Here is a 22,089-nt window from a genome sequence, read left to right on the forward strand (position 1 = left end):
AGGGATGGAAGATGATGAGCGGGAGGAAAGCCCTGAGAAGTGGGGCAGGAGTTCCAGTGAACCCACCAGAGGTGTAAGTATCAACTCCAGATACATCCAAACAGTGCTATGGTGAAAAACCAGCTTCCCAAAGGTACACTCAATAGGATGCAGTTTTCGTACATTTTTAAGACACGTGCAACAGATTGTTTAGAGCTCCATATACACATAGTGAAGTGTAAAAACACATGGAATGATAAACGATCTGCAACCAGGGTTGAGCACCATCTGGTTGGTTTACACTGTAAAAAATCCTATTGCTCAAGACACATCCTAGAATGTCTGGGGATGGACCCAGGCAGCATTTTTTTTTTTTTTTTTAAGCTCCCTGGGGATTTCACTATGGAGGCAAGGTGGAAAACCACTGCCTTCAATTGAGAAATGACTGTGAAATCCGAGAAGTCCACGGAATTTTCCCTTTTTATGTCTAAGTCCTGGACAGAGCATGTTTTATTTATTTTATTCTGTTTTGTTTTAAAGTTTGTTTATTTAAGTAATCTCTCAACGTGGGGTTCAATCTCACGACCCTGAGATCAAGAGTCGCATGCGCCTCCCACTGAGCCAGCCAGGCACCCCTGGACAGAGTATCTGTTGCAGAGTTAGGCAAGAGAAACCCTGCCCTGATTTCCATGTTGTTCATCTGGGAAAAATGAAGAAACTCTCCCACGAGGCAGCCAAGCTCAGGCTGTACTCTTCTGATATCCAGTGGACTCCAAACGGCTGATTGCAGGCTTGGGAAAGAAAGTGTACAAGAGAAGCCTGGAACATCTTGTTGTACCAAATGTGAATCAAGCTGTCAAAGACTACTGCAAGCTTGTAGAAAGGATGGACCTGGGATCCGCTGGGAGAAAGCTCTTTTCTTGCTAAAGATGGGGCAATTTGAGTATTGTAATTGTGATGGATTAAAGCATGTCAGATATATTTAAAACCATAAGTTCATAATGACCCTAAAAAAAAAGAAAAATTTTGGATGATGATAAGAAATCAGTTCATTTTAAAACCTGGGAGGAAAAAAAAGAAGTAAGCATTTAACCTGCCCTTGTCGCTTCAAAGTAACCAAAGATTGGATGAAAAAATCTCATTCTAGAAGTACTCCCTCAGGGCTGGTCTGGCCGTAATTAGCAATGGTGTGGGAGAGGTCAAGAAATGCCTTGCTGGCCCTACCTATAGGGAAACTGGCTACAGAACTTCCCCCTAGCAGATGAGACCTTTATCAACACTGTTCATCCAGCAAGATGGGCTGGTCTGTTTCCTACTCTAAATGTTCCCTAACACAGATCAAATCAGTTCCAATCTTGATCCTACCCCTTACTTTATGGAAAGAAAACAGTTATGTGGAGACAATATTATAAGATCCAATGGTGGTCAGGAAGAGCTTTTTTGATAGAAAAGAGCTCTAACTAAGCCTCCAGAACTGGACCACCAATTCACCATGAAACCTTGGGCTCTTCCATTTCTAGGCCCATTTCTCCATCTGTACCGCATAGTCACAGGCCGCACAGTTTCTTCATCAGGACCAAACCTACAGCCCAGACCTCTGTGTTGTTTTTCTGTCCTCCACGGGATCAATGCATTGGACATTCCAGGAAAGCAAGGATGTGTTGGTCTTCTTCACTCCAATTTCCCCAGCTATCATGACAGAGCCTGGTGCTGAATAAATAATAGAGCTTGGATGGCATGACAACCATAAAGAAAGTCAAAGACCAATAAACTATTGGGGAAAAACCATTTAACTGGAGCCTAACCTGATGCCATTTTATCAGAACCTAACTGACCCAGGAAAGAGAAATACAGTAGTCCTCCTTATCTGTGATTTTGCTTTCTACAGTTTCATTTACCCATGGTCAACCACAATCCTGAAGCATATGATCCCCCTTGTTACCTATCATCACATGGTCAACAGTAACCCAATGCTACATCACATGCCTATGTCAGTGACCTTACTTCATCTCATCCTGTCGGTATTTTATCATCTCATGTCATCACGACAAGGGTGAGTAGAGGGCAGTAAGATATTTTGAAAGAAAGACGCTACATTCATATAACTTTTGTTACAGTATGGTGTTATAATCATTCTATTTTATTATTAGTTATTATTATTAATCTATTACTGTGCCTAATTTATAAATTGAGCTTTATCCTAAGTATGTATGTAGAGGAAAAAACACAGTATATATAGAATTCAGTACAATCCATGGTTTCAGATATCCACTGGGGGTCTTGGAACATACCCCCTGCAAATAAGGAGGGACTACCATATCTAACTCCAGCAGGCTCTCACTTTCCATGGGCAAGAAGGGAAATGCCTAACCACGACCAACTGTGGCCATCCTGTGTCATTTATGGGGGTTGGTGAGGGTTCGGGTGCATTAAGTAGCATTTGTGACGTTCACAGGCCAGAGGCACAGGCTCAATAAAAGCCTTACACTTCATCACAGGACTATAGAGCACAGTCCCCTGTCAACACACATACATTACTAAATTTTATCACCATATCACTAAAGGGCTGTTGCAACAATTCTTTTACCCACTACATCCTGTCCAGCCATCAAGAAAAAGCTACAAGGTATACTAAATGGTAAAAGTCCAGGTCTGAAGAGACAAAATGAGCATCAGGATCAGACTCAGATACGATAGGGATGTTGGAATCATCTGACTGAGAATTTAGAACAATTATGATAAATATGCTAAGGCTTTAATGGTTAAAGTAGAAAGCATGCAAGAACAGATAGACAATGTAAGCAGAGAAATGAACATTTAGGAAAGTTTAAAAAAGAAAAACTAGAGATATAAAATTCTGCAATAGAAATGAAGAATATCTCTGATGAGCTTACTAGCAGACTGGACACAGCTGAGGAAAGAATCACTGAGCTTGAGGATATCTTGAGAGAAACCTTCCAAACTGAAAAGCAAAGAAAAGAGACTGAAAGAAATGGAGCAGAATATCCAAGAACTGGGGGACAACTAAAAATGAGGTATAACATAGGCACAATGAGAAAGTATACAAGAAGGAGAAGAAACAAGATAACTATTTCAAACCATAATGACTGAAAATTTCCCCCAAATTATTGTCAGACACCAAACCACAGAATCAAGAAACCCAAGGAATACTGAGCAGGATGGATGGCAAACAAAACCACATAAACAATAACAAAAAACCCTACAACTGCATATATCCTATTAAAATTGCAAAGCATCAAAAGGAAAGAAAAATCAGAGGAAAATACCTTACTTATCAAAGAAAAAGATAAGAATTACACCCCACTTCTCTTCAGAAACCTTGCAAGCAAGAAGAGGGTGGAGTGTAATTTTTCAGGGGTTCATGTGGAAAAATACCATCAACCTAAAATTTGGTAACCTGTGAAATTATCCTTCAAAAATGAAGGTGAAATAAAGACTTTCTAAGACAAACATAAATTGGGGGACTTTTTGCAAGTATGTCTGCTTTAGAGAGAAGGAAAATGACATAGATCAGAAACTCAGATCTACAGAAAGGAAAAAAGAGCATCAGAGGAATAAGTGAAGGTAAAATAAAACCATTTTTCTTATTCTTAATTGATCTAACAGATAGGTTTGTTCAAAATAATAGTAACAGTACATTCAATTATATATGCTTATATTTATGCTTATATATAAGTAAAATGAATGACAATAATGATGCAGCAGGTGGGAGGGAAGAATTAGGATTATTTTGTTATTATAAGGTTCTCACAGTGTTCATGAAATAGTGTAGAGTTATTTGAAATGGGACTTGTATGAGTTGCAAATGTATACTTCAAACTCTAGGGCAATCACTGAAAGAAGTGAAAAAAGGAAGAATAACTGATATACTAGGAAATAGAAAATGAATCATAAAATGATCAGTTAAAAAATCATAAAAGACAAAAAAAGTAGAAGTTCAAAATAGGAACAAGGACAAAAAAAAGCAACAAGTATGATAGATAATAATCAAACTATATCAATAACCACTTTATTTTTTAAGATTTTATTTATTTATTTATTTGAGAGAGAGCACATGCACAAGCACACAAGCAGGGGGCAGGGCAGGGGGGAAGAAAAATGTGAGAATCTCAAGCAGGCTCTGTGCTGAGTGTGGAGCCCAAGGCAGGGCTCCATCTCACCACCCTGAGATCATGATCTGAGCTGAAACCAAGAGCTAGGTGCCCAACTGACTGAGCCAGCCAGGCATTCCTGTCAATAACCACTTTAAATGCAATGGTCAACCTCTATCAAGAACAGAGATTTTCTCAAGGATGGCTCTATATCTGTGCATGAAAAGACAAGACCCAATTGTATGTTTTCTATAAGAGACTCACTTTAAATATAAAGATACATATACATTAAAAGTAAATAGAGGGAGAAAGATATATCATGCTAACATGATCCAAAGAAAACAAAAATAGCTATATTAGTTTCAGACATAGTAGACTTCAGAGCTAGGAGAGTTATTGGGGATAAGAACGGATATTACATACAATACAGGCATTCCTCTCCAAAAAGTCAAAAAATCCTAGTGTGTATGTGTCTAACAAGGGAGCATCAAAATACATGAGGCAAACACTGACAGAACCACAGGAGGAATAGGTGAATCCACTATTAGAGCTGGAGACTTCAACACCTGTGTGTCAGAAATAGACAGAACCAGCAGGGAGAAAACCAGTAAGGACATAATCGAACTCAACAATAATCATCAATCAATTGGATATAATGAGCATCTATAGACTGCTTCATCAAACAGCAGCAAAGACGCATTCTCCCCCAGCTCACATGGGGCATTCACCAAGAGAGATCACAGCCTGGGGCATAAAACACAACTTCACAAATCTGAAAGAACAGAAATTATACAATGTCTGGTCTCAGATCACAGTGGAATTAAACTAGAAATCAATAACACAAAAATAGCTGGAAATCCCACAATACTTGGAAATTAAACAACACACTTTTAAATAACATATGGGCCAACAAAGAAATCTCAAGAGAAATATGAAAATATTTTTAGTTAAGTGAAAGTGAAAACTCAACTTATTAAAATTTGTGAGATGCAGTGAAGGCAGTGATTAGAAGAACTTTATAGCACTGAATACATATATCCGAAAAGAAGATGTAAAATTAATTAATCTAAGCTTCGACCTTAGGAAACTAGAAAAGGAAGAGCAAATTAAATCCAAAGAGAGCAGAAGAAAAGAAATAAATATTAGAGTAGAAATCAAGGAACTCGAAAACAAAAAATGAATAGAGAAAATTAACTAAACCAACAAGCTGATTCTTTGAAACGATCCCTAAAATTGGTAAGCCTGTAACCAACCAGACTAAGTAAAAAACGAGAGAGGACACCAATTCCTATCATCAGAAATGAAAGGATGGACATTAATATAGTCCCTTTGGACACTAAGAGGATAATAAAGGAATACTATGAACATCTCTATACCCACAAATGTGACAACCTATATGAAATGAACAATTTCCACCTAACACATAATCTGCCAACACTCACACAAGAAGAAACAGACAATTTGAATAGGCTTATATTTATTGCAGAAACTGAGTGATCATTAATAACCCTCCAAAACAGAAAGCATAAGTTTCAGCTGGGTTCACTGCTGAATTTCTACCAAACGTTTAAAGAAGAAATTATACCAATTCACTACAATCTCTTTCAGAAGGTAGAAGTAGAGTGAATACTTCCTAACTCATTCTACAAGGCCAGAATTCTAATACCCAAACCAGAAAATATATTACAAGATAAGTACAGTCGAATATCTTTCATAAACATAAATGTAAAAATGTTAAAAAAAATTAGCAAATTAAATCCAACAGTGTATTCCAAGAATTATACATCATAAACAAGTGGGATTCATCATAGGTGTAGAAAGCAGTTCAACATTCAAAAATCAATTCATGTAATTCATCACGATAGGCTAAAGAAAAAAAAATTACATGAGCATATCAACAGATGCAGAAACAGCATTTGACAAAATCCAAAACCCACTCCTTATAGAAACCCTCAAAAAAAAAAAAAAAACCCAAAACCTAGTAAATAGGAATAAAGGGGAACTTCCTCAACTTGATAAAACAAATCTATTAAAAAAAAACAACCCACATAGACAATCATTTCATCAGCTCTCTACTCTATTCCACTCATCTATATGCTTGTTTTTTAGTGCCAGTTCTATCCTATTTTGATTATTATAACTTTGTAATATAGCTTGAAATCGGGAAGTGTGATCCTCTAGCTTTGTTCTTTTTCCTTAGGATTTCTTTGGTTATTCAGGGTCTTTTGTGGTTCCATACAAATTTTAGGGTAGTTTTATCTATATCTGTAAAAAATGCCATTGAAGTTTTGATAAGGATTACACTGAACCTGTAGATTGTTTTGTGTAGCATGGACATTTTCACAATATTAATTCATGGGATATCTTTCCATGCATTTTTGTCTTCTTTGATCTGTCATTAGTGTCTTACAGTTTTCAGTGTAGAGAGATTTTGTCTCCTTGATTAAATTTATTCCTAAATATTTTATTGTTTCTTGATGCTACTATAAATGGGATTGCTTTCTTTTTTCTATTATCATCCTTTTATTTCTGAAAAGTTCATAATAATGGTCCTTCTCTTATTTATGATTTTAATAATTTGAGGGTTTTTTTCCTTTTCTGCATGATACTGCATCCTGTGACATTACTGAATTCATTTATTAGTCCTAGAAGTTTTTGGTGGAGTTTTTATGGTTTCTTATACCATGTCATCTGGAGAGATAATTTTACTTCTTTTCTGATCTGGATGCCTTATTTCTTTTTCTTGCCTAATTGCTATGGCTAGGACTTCCAGGAATAAGTTGAATAGAAATGGTGAGAGTGGGTGAGTCTTGTCTTCTTCTTTATCTTAGAGGAAAGGGCTTTAATTTTATACCATTGAGTATGAGGTTAGTGGCAAGCTTGTCATATATGGCCTTTCTTATGGTGAGGAACAGTCCTTCTATACCTAATTGGTTGAGAGTTTTCATCATGAAATGACGTTGAATTTTGACAAATACTAAACATACTTCTTTCCATTAGTATAAAGGGAGCTCCTGGCTGGCTCAGTCAGAGGAGCATGGAACTCTTGATCTTGGGGTTGTGAGCTCAAGCTCCATGTTGGGTACAGAGATTACTTAAATACATAAAGCTTAAAAAAAAAACCAAAAAGATATAACCTGAAAGAGGAGGACATCAATTTTACTTACATCCCATTGTTCAGGCAGGACTCAGGCCTGTGCTTAACTGCAAGTGTGGTTGGGAAATGTAGTTTTTCTCAAGGATGGCTCTATATTTGTTAAACACTGGTGACGCTATCCTTAAAAAAAAGAAAACAGAATGGATTTGCAGTTTCAACCAGCAGTGTCTGCTGTATCATATTGATGGGATAAGACTTGAAGAACTGGTAACAGGGATGCCTGGGTGGCTCAGTCAGTTAATTGTCGGCCTTCAGCTCAGGTCATGATCCAGCGTCCTGGGATTGAGTCCCACATCGGGCTCCCTGCTTGGCAGAGGAGCCTGCTACTCTGTTTATGCGCATGCTCTCTCTCTCTCTGACAAATAAATAAATAAAATCTTAAAAAAAAAAAGAAAGAAAAACTGGTAACAGTATTTGTCTCTGGGAACAGGATACTGGTGGCTAGGGATACAGGTGGGAGCAAAATGTCCCTTTTAAACTCTCATTTGTTCCATGTGAATGCATTGATTAATTCAACATTTTTTTTAATTTTTATTTTTTATAAACATATAATATATTTTTATCCCCAGGGGTACAGGTCTGTGACTTGCCAGGTTTACATACTTCACAGCACTCACCATAGCACATACCCTCCCCAATGTCCATTACCCCGACCCCCTCTCCCAACCCCCCTTCCCCCAGCAACCCTCAGTTTGTTTTGTGAAATTAAGAGTCACTTATGGCTTGTCTCCCTCCCAATCCCAACCTGTTTAACTTATTCTTCTCCTACCCCCTTAACCCCTCATGTTGCATCTCCATTTCCTCATATCAGGGAGATCATATGATATGATCTCAGGGGAGAGAAGGGAGTCTTTCTCCGATTGACTTACTTCGCTAAGCATGATACCCTCTAGTTCCATCCATATCGTCGCAAATGGTAAGATTTCATTTCTTCTGATGGCTGCATAATATTCCATCGTGTATATATACCACATCTTCTTTATCCATTCATCTGTTGATGGACATCTAGGTTCTTTCCATAGTTTGACTATTGTAGACATTGCTTCTATAAACATCCAGGTGCACGTGCCCCTTTGGATCACTATGTTTGTATCTTTAGGGTAAATACCCAGTAGTGAGATTGCTGGGTTGTAGGGTAGCTCCATTTTCAACATTTTGAGGAACCTCCACGCTGTTTTCCAGAGTGTTTGCAAAAGCTTGCATTCCCACCAACAGTGTAGGAGGGTTCCCCTTTCTCCACATCCTCGCCAGCATCTGTCATATTCTGACTGGTGTGAGGTGATATCTCATTGTGGTTTTGATTTGTATTTCCCTGATGCCCAGTGATATGGAGCACTTTCATGTGTCTATTGGCCATCTGGATGTCTTCTTTGCAGAAATGTCTGTTCATGTCTTCTGCCCATTTCTTGATTGGATTATTTGTTCTTTGGGTGTTGAGTTTGCTAAGTTCTTTATAGATTTTGGCTAATTCAACATTTTTAACAATGTACTGAAAAATTTTTGCAAAGTACCGAAAAAGCACATAGTACCCTACATGCTTAGTAAACCTCAGCAGCTTGTTCACTGACCAGAAGTTTCTGTGCCCTTGCCCTCACCCTCTCAGAGAGGGCTATATGTGTGGTGTGAAAGTCAGGCCACAGCAAACTGTACAAAATTCGTATGGTTTGAGGAGTCGGGGAAGCCCCATTGGCCTGCATAGGCAGAGGCTTGAAGAGAAATGCAAATTCAGATAAACATGTGGGAGAGCTGCTTTTCTGGAGCCAGTAGACCTAGTTGGCACCCAGCCTTCCTTGTACCTTTCCTGACTGTGCTAGTCTTGCTTAGGGGAGAGAAGGCCAGTTCTGCTGCCAAGCCCTTCCCCAGCACTGCTCATGCAGGGAGGGAGGAGGAGACCAGTAGCCTTCGGGCTTGAGGGTTGGGAAACTGCGCCTGGAGACATGGCCAGCTTCTAGCGTAGGCAGTGCAGCTTGCCCTTTGAGGCAAGGAGCTTCTGAACCTTCTGCCAGGCAGAGGTCTCAGCTGCATTTATCTGGCTCTCATCTCCTCCTCAGGCTTCTTGACTCAAGAGAACCATGGAGCCGACTTCAGGACTGCATGGGGTGAGGTCTGGGGGCGCCACCAGCAGTGAACCCTTCAACTCAATCCACGGCCCAGCTCCTCCCACTGGTCCCAGCTGGGCCAGGTGGCACAGCCCAGGACAGACACCCTCCTATCCCCCAATGTACAGACAGTACAGGTCCTGCTCCCTCGACTGGCTCCCAGCACCCCATGGGACTCCCCACAGCTATTCTTTAATGCCCAAGGGGCTCCGTGCACAAAGAGAAACACATCTAGCTCTTGTCTAATGTGCACATCTTGTCTAATGTGCAATGGAGGAAAATGGAAACAGCATTTCTTTTACATATTCCCATTTGGACATACCTCAGAGATACTGCAGGTTTGGTTCAAGACTGCCACAGTAAAGCGAATATCACAATAAAGCAAGTCAAGTGAATTTTTTGGTTTCCTGGTGCATATAAAATTATGTTTACACTATGGTTTATTACTTATGTCTAGGAAGGGTGCTACAGCATTATGTCTAAACAAACCAGTGTACATACCTTAATCAAAAAAATACTTATCGCTGGGGAGCCTGGGTGGCTCAGTGGGTTGAGCCTCTGCCTTTGGCTCAGGTCATGATCTCAGGGTCCTGGGATCAAGCCCCCGCATCAGGCTCTCTGCTTGGCAGGGAGCCTGCTTCCCTCTCTCTGCCTGCCTCTGCCTACTTGTGATCTCTGTCTGTCAAATAAATAAAATATTTTTTAAAAAATTTTTTATTGCTAAAGAACATGAACCAACATTTGAGCTTTCAGTGAGTTGTAATCTTTTGGCTGGTGGAGGGTTTTGCCTCCGTGCTTATGGCTGAGACTGATCAAGGTGGGGCAGCTGTGGCACCTTCTTAGAACAGGATGACAATGAAGTTTGTTACATTGATTGACTCTTCCTTTCACCTGAGCACTTGGAGGCCATTGTAGGTTTATTAATTGGCTTAATTTCTTTCTGTCTTTTTAAAAAAATATTTTATTTATTTATTTGACAGAGAGAGACATAGCAAGAGAGGAAATACAAGCAGAGGGAGTTGGAGAGGGAGAAGCAGACTTCTTGCAGAGCAGGGAGCCTCATGCAGAGCTCGATCCCAGGACCCTGGGATCATGACCTGAGCTGAAGGCAGACACTTAATGACTGAGCCACCCAGGCGTCCCTGGCCTAATTTCAAGGTGGTTGTATCTCAGGGAACAGGGAGAGTGAGGAGAGGAAGAGAGACAGGGGAATGCCAATGAGTGGAGTAGTTAGGACGCACACAACATTTATCAACTGAATCTTCTGTCTTATATGGGAGTGTTTCATGGTGCCCCAAACAATGACAATAGTACCATCAAAGATTACCAATCACAGATCAGCCTAACAATCACACTAATAATGAAAAACTCTGAAATATCCCAAGAATTACCAAATGTAACACAGAGGGTGCAAGTGCTGTTGGAAAAATGGCCCCAAGAGACTTCCTCTTTGCAGGGTGGTCACAAAGCTTTCATTCGTAGAAAATGGAGTAAATGCAAAGCCTCACAAAGCAAAACACAAGATGAGGTATGCCTGTATTATTTCTACAACTAATAAATTGAATTTTTATCTTAACAAAGTAGATTTCCCCGAAAACTGAAACATGACATGTAATCAATTATGCTCTCCCTAATTCTAATGATTCAGTCTCATAAATATTTTAACAGCCTTTAAATATCGACTAGTAAGAATACAGTCATTACAAAACCGGATCTGCATACTCATACTAAGACTGGTCACAAAATCGAATGCATGCATCTAAATTTATTATCTGTAGTCAGCAACCCTAACAGCAGACAGGGTAGACATGTGCCCATATGGCATGCATCACTGCCCTTTCTTGGGGAATCTCAGTGAGCTGGCATGTTATACCTCCCGTGGGAGGCCCCTCACCAGATCCCCGTGTCACAAACCGTCCACCCTGGACACAGTGACTGGACCTGGGGTGGATCGTAGGCTCTAAATCAGGACCTTATGGGCTGGCCAAGCACCTACAAGACTGGCACAAAAATTCTGCGCAAGAAAGGATGTGGGTGGTGACAGCTGACTGAAGCAACCAGCAACTGATTTGGGGAAACTGCATGTGCCTCTCAGAGAAAGGAAGGGGGCAAAAGCCAAAGACAGAGGAGGCAGTGGGCAGAGGCCAGGCAGGAGCCCTGGGCCAGCTGGGGGCCAGCTGGCCAGCAGTAGCTTGAGCAGCAGAAACAAAGCAAGACATCAGGATCCGAGTTGGAATGATGCTCTGGGAGCCAGTGATGTGGAGACCTATTCTGAAGAGCCTGACTAAGGGACTAGCTTGAGGGGTTTTCTACTTCTTGCATCTTCACACAGTCAAAGGGAATAGACAGAAGGAGCTCTGAGCTGAGGTGATGACATGTGTGGAGGCCAGGCACGTCGGAAACAGAAGTGGATCCAGCGACTTGTGAGCAGGAAGTGGGGGAAACGGGATGGGGTATATAGTATGGAGGGGGTGAACTGCGAGGCCATTCCAAGGGAAGCCTCAACTGACCCGGTGGGGAGGCAGGGGCTGGGATCACTCTTCAGTTGTCTGTGGGCTTTGGTGAACATTGAGCCCCAGAGCCCGAGGGGAGGCTGCTTCCTTCTGCCAAGGGCAATTCCCTCCTGAGCAATCAGATTCTAAACCTGATCCTGAAGGCTGGTGTGTGCAGTCGCCACCACACTGGAGGTGGAGGCCGGGTCAGTGAGTGTGAGGGTGGTCACTGTGATGTGGTCACAGCGACCAGAGCTGGTCAGTCTCTGTAGAACATTCAGTGAAAAGAACTTCTAATGATTTAGGGGAGAGGGCTGACGGGGTCAGATTGTCATTCTAGACAGTCTAGGGGCGGCAGCTCAGGAGAGAGAGCAAGACTGTCAATAAATGTGAAGTATGGCCAGTGTACAGAAGACGTGGAAAGATATAGGAATGGCTGAGACCTCACAGAGCCTGTAGAGGTGAGGGGGCAGGGAAGTCAGTGCAGTCTGGGAAGAGCAGCAACACTTATGGGGCTATCAGGAGACTCTTAAGGAGTTGGGTGTGCAATATGCGGTCTTTCCTGGGTAGGTAAATAGGAGAGCCAAGAGAACAAAAGCTCCAGGAAGGCGGCATCCCCGTTGTCAGACAAGGATTGAGAAGCCCTCCTGGCCAGGTCCAACATACACACCCGGCAGTGGCTGGATAATCTCGTTTCAGCCAACTGCCCCTAGATGGCAGTGTGAGCACATGGCAGGAACTGCCCAGTAAAACTCCCCAGGGACAGCAAGCTCTCCCCCCGCGCCCCCCTCACCCCCGCACTCGCTCTCTCATGGGACCAGCAAAAAGCTGTGACAGGGACCCAGAGGCACCCATGATGCCTGCAGCACCCACCTATGCTCTGCTCTGCTTCAGGGGGTGTGCAGGGGTACCTCTCTCTCCCCTTTCTGGGGTTGCGGGGGAAGGGTCCTATCAGGATTACTCCTGGCTGGGCCTGAGCATAGACGTCCCAGGGAGGCAACAGCTCCCCAAAGCCCTGGGTTTATGACTCCCCGGGGGCACAGTCTTGGGTGGAAGGTTGGACATAAAGCTGATGGTTCTGGTTCTACCACTTAGGGCTGCGTCACTCCCCGGGACTACTTCCCACGTTTGTTTTATAAATGCATGGCTTTGTGAAGGTCAGTTCACATGAGATTATTCCAGAAGGAACACTTTTTATACTGTCAGGTGACTTTCACTTTCTGTGTGCGTCCCTTATTTCCAAACTTCCAGGGACAGAGCTGGGGGCTGAATGCAGGCAGTCTCATGGGTCTGTGTCTTACTTAACCTTTCTGATCTGTTCCCTCCCTCTCACGTCTTATCTGGCCACTCTGGGGGCTTCCTCTTGGCAAAATCACCTTCTCTCATTTGAAGTGATTGAGGTATGGGTGACTCACAGGCAGGCAGGGCTGGAAGGGCACGGGGAGGTCACCTCCTGGACAAGCTTCTCATTCAGGTCCCAGGTCTACCCTGTAGGTCTGCTCTGGAGTTCTCCTTACTGAGGAAGCTGTCCTCCTCAGAGCCAGCTTCTGGTCATAAGACGGCTGCTCCAGCTCTCCTTCCCACATGCATTCCAGACAGGCAGAAGAGCAAAAAGAACGGAGCAGAAGCACCTGTGTTAGGAAAGTGAAACTTTCCCAGAAATCCCCACAGCCACCTGCTGATGTCTCCTTGGCCAAGTCAGGTCACATGGCAAGTCTTAGCTCCAAGGGAGGCTGGGAAATGTAATTCTGAAAAATTGGAATTTGCCTGGGACTGCGAGATATGAAGGGAAAAAGACCAAGGCGGAATTCTGATGAACACAGACTTGGAGAAGATCAGGAAGAGAAAGAGGACAGGGACCAAGGAGACTGAAAGAGCTGCCGGGGAGGTAGAGGCAGAGCCAGAAGCATGGTGTTACCAGTCAAGGGCGACGAACGTTTCAGGAAGGAAGGAGTGATCCCCAGTTCCCGGTACTGCACTGTGGAGCTCTGACTGGACCTCACCCTGCTTACCTTTAGACTTCAACACCAAGCCCTGCTTCTGCTCAAGCTGCTTCCTCCCTCTTCCCTGCCCGCAGCCGGTCCACAGAGTTTCAGCGTGGAGTCCAGGAAGATCAAAGGCAGCCCTGGGACCAAAACTGGAACTCGACCAAGCCAGAGGGGTAAGGAGGACGTCAGGGGACAATTAAGACCAAGCTCTGCCATTTAACATTTTATTTACAGGTTCAGGAACAGGAGAAGAAACTCTCAGCTGCTTTTTCTTCCTTCCTGCACTGGTTTTTGTTCCCACAATCCATATCTCAGGCTCGTAGACTGCACTATATAATTCAGCTGTGTTCTTGGTAATTACAGTTCCAGGGGCTGGCCTGGAAACTAAGTCCCGGGTTATAATACAGCCAGCCCTTTTAGGAACTGGGGCTGTCGGTCTCTTGATTCTTTTTATTTTTTTAAACCAGGAAAATAAAATGGGCCTGCTCTGCTTTGAGTATCCCTGAGGCTCCAAAGCCACACAAATTGCTATAAAATGGGTCAGGTAAAGCCTGGTGGGTCTCATATGGAAGCTGGGAATGGCATAAGAAACTGTCAGGTAAGGCCTGGTGGGGGCTGGAGGAGGCCATGGGGGCTCTGTGGGCATTTCCTTCACCCTCTTTTTTTTTTGTTTTTTAAGATTTTATTTATTTATTTGCTAGAGAGGGCACACGTGAGAGAGTGAGTGAGAGCACAAGCAGGGGGAGCGGCAGGCAGAGGGAGAAGCAGGCTCCCTGCTGAGCAAGGAGCTTGATTCGGGACTCGATCCCCAGGACCCCAGGATCATGACCCGAGCTAAAGGTAGTCCCTTAACCACCTCGGCCAAGGGGGGGGGGTGCCTTCTTCATCCTCTTCCTCTCCTGCTGCAGCGTGGCCAACTTGTCCACAAGGGGGCGGTCCCTCAGAAGCTGTTGAGGCTGGCAGGAGCTCCACCGCTAGTCCATGACTTGTCATGGTGGCTTCACTCTCTCCTTCCTCCTGGCTCTAAGCTCAGGACCTCCTTCACATCTAGAATTCAGCAGATATCATCAGGTGTGAATGACTGCCTTTCCAAGGCCGACTTCACTGGAAACATCTCTGCCTCCATACCCCCTCAATAACGGTGGAGGTGTTCCTCATCAGAGGTGTCCTCTCCATTAGGGCCCATGCCCTTCCCCCTTTTTTCAGAGTCCTCACTCCTGCTTTCCATCCTGGATCATCCCTATCACTCCATAAACTTGCTGTAGTAACTTCCATATTTCAACAAAGCCCTCAGGATTCTAACAAGAGTTAAATCCAAAAATGGCTACTGGCATCAGAAAACAGAGGATTAAACAAGACAGAAATTTCTTTCTTTCCTAGACAAAGTCAAGAGGTAGGTATCCCAGAGCCGGTGTGGTGGCTCCCTGAACATTAGGAACCCAGATGTAGTCTCACTGGTGGCACTAACATCCTCAGCATACGCCGTCCACTTCGAGGTCTAATATGGTTCCTTGAGCTCAGGCCACATATTCATGTTCTCCAGTGAGCGGGGAAGAGCTGCAGATGCGGAGAGCGCACCACAGCCCTTTACAGCTAGTTCTCAGACGCTGTTCATGGACGCCTCCCCTTACTGCGGGATGGCCGGAACTAAGTCATAATGCCACACCTAGCCGCAAGGGAGTCTGACAACTTGCTTTTATTCTGGGGAGCCATGTAGCCAGGGGGAGAATAGCTATTAGGGTCATCTAGCGATCTCGGCCAAAGTCTCCTGTGAGCCCACATCCGTTTCGAGACCCCTCCCAGTTTTCTTGTTCCCTATTAGACAAGCTGGCCAAACATGATAGTTCCACCATGGTCTGGCTCCTGCCCCACTTCTCCAGGAACGCTATCCTTTTCACAGTCACCAATGTCCTTCATGTTGCCAGAGTCCACGGATCGCTCCCGGTCTTCATCTTGTCTGAGCTCTAAGTAGCATCTAACACAGCCGACCACTCTGTTCTAGAAAATCTTTCCTTTCTCCGTCTCTGGAATATATAGCAGCCTCTGGTTCTCCTCTTGCCTCCTCAGCCTTTCTTGCTCTGACTCCTTTAGCTCCTCGGGATTCCTCTTGAACCCTCTCTTCTGCCACTACCGGCTCACTCAAGTAACTTCCTCAGCCTTCCACAGCCTTTATTATCTGGAAGATGATGCCTCCCAAAGCCCCACCCCCAGCCCAGGCCTCCCTTCTGAGCTCCTAGTCTAACAATTGAACTGGGTCCCTGATGGACATCTCAAAGTCAACGCAGCTAAAGCAGAATTCTTGATGCTTCTCCCTGAGCTCTAGTCCCTTTCTTCTAGGTTACCTTATCCAATCAATGAGGCCCTGTCTACCAGCTTCCTCTAGCCATAAATTTGAAAGTTATCCCTTTCCTCCTGTGACATCCATCCTACCAATATGTCCTGTTGAGTTCATGTCCAAAATAGCTTCTCTCAACTACTCATCTTACTGTGGCCACAATTTGGTCCAAACCAACATTATCTTTGGCCTGGGCTGCCACAACAGTCTAATTGTCTTTTTGCTTTTCTTTCTGCCTACCACCCACCCAGTGTTTTTTTTTTTTTTTTTTTTTAAGATTTTGTTTATTTATTTGACAGAGATCACAAGTAGGCAGAGAGAGGCAGGCAGGGCGGGGGGTGGTAAGCAGGCTCCCTGCTGAGCAGAGACCCCCCTGATGTGGGGCTTGATCCCAGGGCCCTGAGATCATGACCTGAGCGGAAAGCAGAGGCTTAGCCCAGTGAGCCCCCCAGGCGCCCCCACCCAGTGCGTTCTTCACACAGCAGTCAAACCAGAACGTGTTGGTCTTCTGCATAAAACCCTTCAATGGTTTAATAAAAAGCCTCCATCCCCAAACAGTCTCGCTTGCCCTGCCCATCTCCCCACTTCATCCTGATCCTCCTTCACAGGCTTGCTCTACAAGCTGCACTGTTTTCTGGCAGCTCCTTCTCACGCCCAAAGCTTACCTTTTACAGGGCCTCAGCACATACTGCTCGCAGCCTGGAAGGTGTTTGCCTGGCTTTCCCCCAGGCTGTCTCCTTATCCATTTGACTTCAGCGTCTCCTTCTCAAAAACACTCTCTCTGCCAGCTCCGTGGAAAGCGGCTCCTATTCTCTATCTAAGCCCCTTGCTTTTGTTCCAGCATTTATCTCAACTTGTAATTGTCTTCCCCACTAAAAGTAAGCTTTATGGAACAAGAGGCTTCAGCAGTCTTGTTTACTGTTGTATCCTCAGCATCATATAGGACCTGGCACAGATGAGGCACTCGATCAAGTACTCAGTTATCTGCTTATGGGTGACTGAATGGACAGGTTCACCAGGAGGTCCCGGAGCTGCCTGGGATGTCACAGGGAGGCTGCCTCCCCCTTAATAAAAACAACGGGGAATGGACTGAACAGTCTGCATTGCAAGATCTTCTCTTTGCATAGGACTCCACCTGTTGGTTGCTTGTACTAGAATGTGGCCACTATTCTGTGGCCCACCCAGCTCTTTTCCCCCTGGAAGAGTTTTAGAGTCAGAGTGCGCCTGTGTCTCATTTCAGAGGCGGGAGGAGACCACTGAGGTCAGCCAGTACCTAGCCAGCTGCCTGACTACCCCTGTGCAAGCTAGCTATACTTGTTCCTCAAGAGTGCTTTCAGCCATCTCCCCAGGACAGATCTTAGGAACAAATCTCAGCAGGCAGTCCAAAGAAAGGTTGGTATTTTTAGCACCAAGACAAGAAGGAGCAGGTCTTTGCTGCCCAGTGTGCAAAGAAGTGCAAAATATTAACTTACTGCCCTTCTCTTGAAGCATCCCCCCTCCCCCGCCAGGCCAGGCAGGAGCACCTATTTTCTCTCTCTCTGTCTTTTTATTAAGTAAGCTCTATGCACAACGGGGGATTTAACTGAAGACCCCCCCAAGATCAAAAGTCGCTTGCTCTACCGACTGAGCCAGTCAGGGGCCCCGCCTCTTATTTTCAATACGGCCATTTTTCTAATCCTTGGCTCACCCCTACCCGTCACCCCCGTACCCCTTGAGATGTGGCCTCCCCTCGGCCTCCACAACTCGGGTTTCTTGCAAGCTCGGGGGGACCAGCCAAGTCGTCCGCAAGGCAGTCGGGACCCGGGGGAGCACACCTTCGTCGAGCGCTCCCCGCGGCCCCAAAGCGAGACAAAGAGGCGGGCTGACTACCAGGCCCCGCCGCCGCCGCCTCGGCGGCAGCGCGGGCGGAAAGGCCGGGCGGCTTGGGGGAGGGGCGGGTCCAGGGCGTGGCCTTCCGGGGGTGGGGCGGGGGCGGGGCGGGGCGGGGCCCAAGGCGCGCGGGGTGGCCTGTACCGCGCAGGGAAGCGGCGCTTTTTTCTCCGGGCCCCCGGCCCCGCCCCTCCGTGCCCCGCCCCCATCTCTCGGACGGCCCGAGTCGCGCCCTCCCACCCTGCGCCTCCGAACTTGCTCTAACTTCCTCGGCCGAGCCGGGCCGAGCCGCCGCCGCCACCGTCGCCGCCGCCGCCGCAGCCGCCGCAGCCGCGCCCGGGTGAGTGGAGCGCGAAGCCCCCGCTGGAGCGTCGGGCCCTGTCCCCCTCATTGTCTGAGGCAGACCCCCTCCCCCCCGCCGAGCGCCCTCTGGGGACTAGGACTGCTCCCCAGGTTCGGGCTCTGCCCCTCCGGCTTCCTCGCCTCTGCCCCGTAGGCGGCCCCGCGGGCGGCGCTTGCTTTGTCTGACCAGATCGCTCGCGAGGGGCTGGAGGCCTTGGCCGGGACCCCGCTGAGCCGAACTCCGGCGCCGGGCGGAGTGGGAACCGCGGCGGGCGACCAGCCTGGCTCTGGGGGTTCTGTCGCCCGCGTCCTGCCCAAGTCCGCGGACCGGTGCGTGCCAGGTCCGCGCGGGGTGGGAGAGCTCGGGGAGAGAGGGGCCGGACCGCCGCCGCCGCAGCCTGTAGGGGCTCTGCACCCTGTCCCCGACAGCGAACCCAGGGAGGGACACTCCTTTTGGCTCGGCCACGGACCCTCGGCCCCCCCAGAGCTCCGGCCAGGGGTGGAGGGTGCTGCAGACCTGGGAGGACCGTCCCCTCCCCCGCCCGGGGGTGGGTGTGCACCGAGTGGTTCACTCCAGCGATGGGCCCCACTCTGCCCTGCACGGATTTGGGGCGACCCGAGTTTGAGTAGGTGGTGGGTGAGCCAGCTTCTTCGTGTGGGTCGTGTGAGGTTGTGCTTGGGAGCAAAGCCCCGCTCTTGACCTAACTAGAGCTTCCGTGGAGTTGGGTCTGTGGTTACGGAGTTGTCTGATCTCGCGCCGCTCCTCCTGCCGAGGAGGAGTGCTGGCGCGGGTGGGTAGGAAGTGTGTGTGCATGGAGGGATGGTGGTGCCGGCAGGGTGTGTGTTTGTGTGGGTGTGTGTGTGTATAAGGGTGATGATGCAGTGGGTAGGAAGTTTGTGTGTGTAGCGGTGGTGTTGCAAGTGGGTAGGATGTGTGTGTGTGTGTGTGTGTGTGTGTGTGTGTGTATTTGTAGGGACTTCAGTCCTGGGACCTCTGGGACATACTTCAGGTGTTTTGCGGGGAGGGGGGGTGAGTACAGGGTGTTACATGGGAGCCTCTGCTGGTGTGCTCTCTCCAGTGGTTTGCTCTCTAGAGGTCTTCCTTCCCGGATGGGGGTTGCTTGGGCTCATAGGAGTGGGTGTAGCTGCCTGCCAAATCCTAAAAAGTTGCCTTCCTCCTACCCTTTGACCTCAAAGTAGGGGAAGTTAATGCCGGCTGAGTGCTTGGGCCACTCTTCCCTATTTGTGAAGGGAAACCTGGCGTCTGGGCTCTTGGAGCACCCCCAGCACCCCTAGATCCCTTCTACTTCCAACTAGCCCTGTGGTTGGCAGAGTCACCCTTCCTTCCAGGAATCCTCCTGGGCCCTGGCACCCTCAGAATGCATCCTCTCCTCTCTTGGTCTCATAGGCCCTTCTAGCTCCTCTCTCAGTTCTCTCCAAACTTTGTCCCAGTCTGAGGATCCCTAGGGTCTGGGAGACAGGCCGCTAGAGGGATTTTTCCCTCCCTTCTTAACTTCATCATCTTTTGTTGTCCCACCTTCAGCTGGAGAATTCTTGATGTCTCCATCTTTGCGTTTTTGAACTGCACTGCTTGGACCATCAAATGTGACCTTTAGGTCATTTAACAAAGCATGATTGATAGTCTGTGGGATACGAGAGTGGCCAGCTGCTGTTTGCAGGTGCTGTTCCAGGCTCACGACTCCCTCACTGGCCCGTAAGCTCCCTGTGGTCTTGGAACCCAGGCTGGACTTAGGTACTAGGTGCTCTCGGATGTTTTATTGATCTGGGCTTGATCTCAGCTTTAGCAGCGCCATCCAGGCAAGCAGGACTGCAGACCCACTGGTGCTTCTGAAGGTAGCTGCCTCAAGGAAGAAAAGGTATGAGGGAGAAGGGCCTGCAGAGGGTTGGCTGCCCAGGGAAGTTCCCTTCCTTTACCAGCCAGGTAGCTGTGATAATCTCTGAGGACAGGTGAGGGTTTCCCATGTTTGAGAATGGGAGGGCACACCTCGTGCCCTGCCCTGCAGGTCATGGTGATAGTGGAGGCCAGGGAGTTCTGGGAGCCCTGGGTTCTGGAGACATTTCCTGAAGCCTACCTTGGGTCACTGTGAGCTCAGGGATGTGATGGTTTTCAGTTTGGTGGAGCCTACAGAGTACCATTGTGCCCGTCCTGGGCAACCTGTGCTGCAATTATGACCTAGTGGAGGTTATGGAAAGTTTATAGCCATTCTATGGAAGGTTTGAGAGTGCTTTAACAGTGAGTTTATTGAATCTTACTCTCTCTCTTTTTTAAAGCAAGATTTTATTCATTCATTTGACAGAGAGATCACAAGTAGGCAGAGCAGCAGGCAGAGGGAGAGGGAGAAGCAGGCTCTTTGCTGAGCAGGGACCCTGATCCTGGGCTGGATCCCAGGACCCTGGGATCATGACCTGAGCTGAAGGCAGGTGCTTAACCTACTGAGCCACCCAGGTGCCCTGAGACTTACTCTTTATGGACCTGTATACCAAGCACTATCCTGGAAGCTTTACTCACATTAACTTATTTAACTCTTGAACTGACATAATGTATCCATCCCATATGATAGAGAAGGACACTGTTGTAGAGAGGTCACAGAGTAGCTTGCTCTAGGTCTCAATGTGAGCTACTCTCGTCATTTCTAATGTAAACAGAGCCTTTGTATGAAAGGTGTTTAGGACGCTGCACAAGGCTGGCCCACAGTGGAGCTGGTAAGTCCTTCAGTGCAGGATCCTTTGATCCCCTGCTTCTGAAAGCATCTCATCTGTCTGGGCATGCAGCCGGCATCCCTGACCCCCTGGTGAGGCACTGCTGATGTAGCTTTTCCCTCCCTTGGGCCAGGGAATGGGAAGCCCAGCACTGCCAGGCAGGGAGGCTTGGGGAGTGAGTTGTGGCCTCTATCTGTCTAGATAGATCAGGGTTTGCTGTCATAACAATCCCCAAATCTCTGAGGTTTAAAGCAGCAGCAGTTTATTTACTGCTCACACCATATCCATTGCATATGTGCTTTCTGTTGTTCTACTGCGAACCCATGCTGATTAACTGGAACATTCTAGACCCTTGGACAGAGGGACAGAGAGTGCTGTCAGTCTCACCCTGGCTCTTAAGGCTCCTGCCCAGAAGCGGCATTTCAGTGGCGGAAGCAGCCATGTGGACTTACAGACCACTAGAGCGTGGGGTGAGGAAGAGGACTGGAGACAACTGGTCAGTAGCACTGTCTCCCTACCCTTTGCCTGCCACCGTTCCTGCTCTGTGACTTCTTCCCAAGGCCCAGGCCTGAGTGTCACGTTTCTGCGTCATCAGAAACATGGGTCATGAGTTGAAGAAACACTGTTGAGGCTAATGATGAATTGGGGTTCCGTATTTGAAGGGCAGAGGGAGGGTAAGCGAGACTATGGGTTGGGTTAGTAATGGGCAGTCTGCAGAGGCAGCCCGCTCTCTGACCCTGGGCAAGTTACCTGAGTTCCATGGGTCTTCTTTTGCTCATTCATGCATTCATTTATGGGCCCAAGGACTCGTGGTGAGTCCCAGGCTGTGGATTCTTATTAAGCACATGTTCAGCTCCTAGCCCAGTGCTGAGGGTTGTGCACTGGGATGGCGACCCCTGTTGCGGGGTCCTGGTGGCCTTTAAAGAGGGATATGAATGCCGATGGGGAGGGAAGTGGGCTCCTGCTCCCCCTCACTGCCCTGGCACATCAGCCCT

At 46.9% G+C, this 22,089-nt stretch overlaps 1 protein-coding gene and 1 long non-coding RNA gene across 6 annotated transcripts in view; one reads left to right on the forward strand and one right to left on the reverse strand.

The window, feature by feature from the left end:
* Window positions 1–904: 904 nt before the first annotated feature.
* Window positions 905–13,543, reverse strand: LOC132016555 (uncharacterized). 2 transcript variants are annotated; one of them, XR_009403942.1, is made up of 3 exons: window positions 13,255–13,543; window positions 7,259–7,368; window positions 905–986 (listed from the first exon to the last, which is right to left on the reverse strand). It is a non-coding gene; the product is annotated as an uncharacterized LOC132016555 (long non-coding RNA). The 2 variants fall into 2 exon arrangements; XR_009403941.1 differs by lacking the exon at window positions 905–986 and adding an exon at window positions 5,599–5,957.
* Window positions 13,544–13,917: 374 nt separating this feature from the next.
* Window positions 13,918–22,089, forward strand: part of TSPAN14 (tetraspanin 14) — a 58,401-nt gene continuing 50,229 nt past the window's right edge. For 2 of the 4 annotated variants that reach the window (XM_059397927.1, XM_059397930.1), the window contains exon 1: window positions 18,171–18,371. The gene's annotated coding sequence lies outside the window, so the exon portion shown is untranslated. Of the gene's footprint in view, window positions 14,001–18,170; window positions 18,372–18,604; window positions 18,704–22,089 lie in introns of those variants that run through there. The other 2 variants (XM_059397928.1, XM_059397929.1) reach the window with 2 other exon arrangements.

This window comes from Mustela nigripes, chromosome 4 (assembly GCF_022355385.1).
Source record: "Mustela nigripes isolate SB6536 chromosome 4, MUSNIG.SB6536, whole genome shotgun sequence".
Classification (NCBI taxonomy): domain Eukaryota; kingdom Metazoa; phylum Chordata; class Mammalia; order Carnivora; family Mustelidae; genus Mustela; species Mustela nigripes.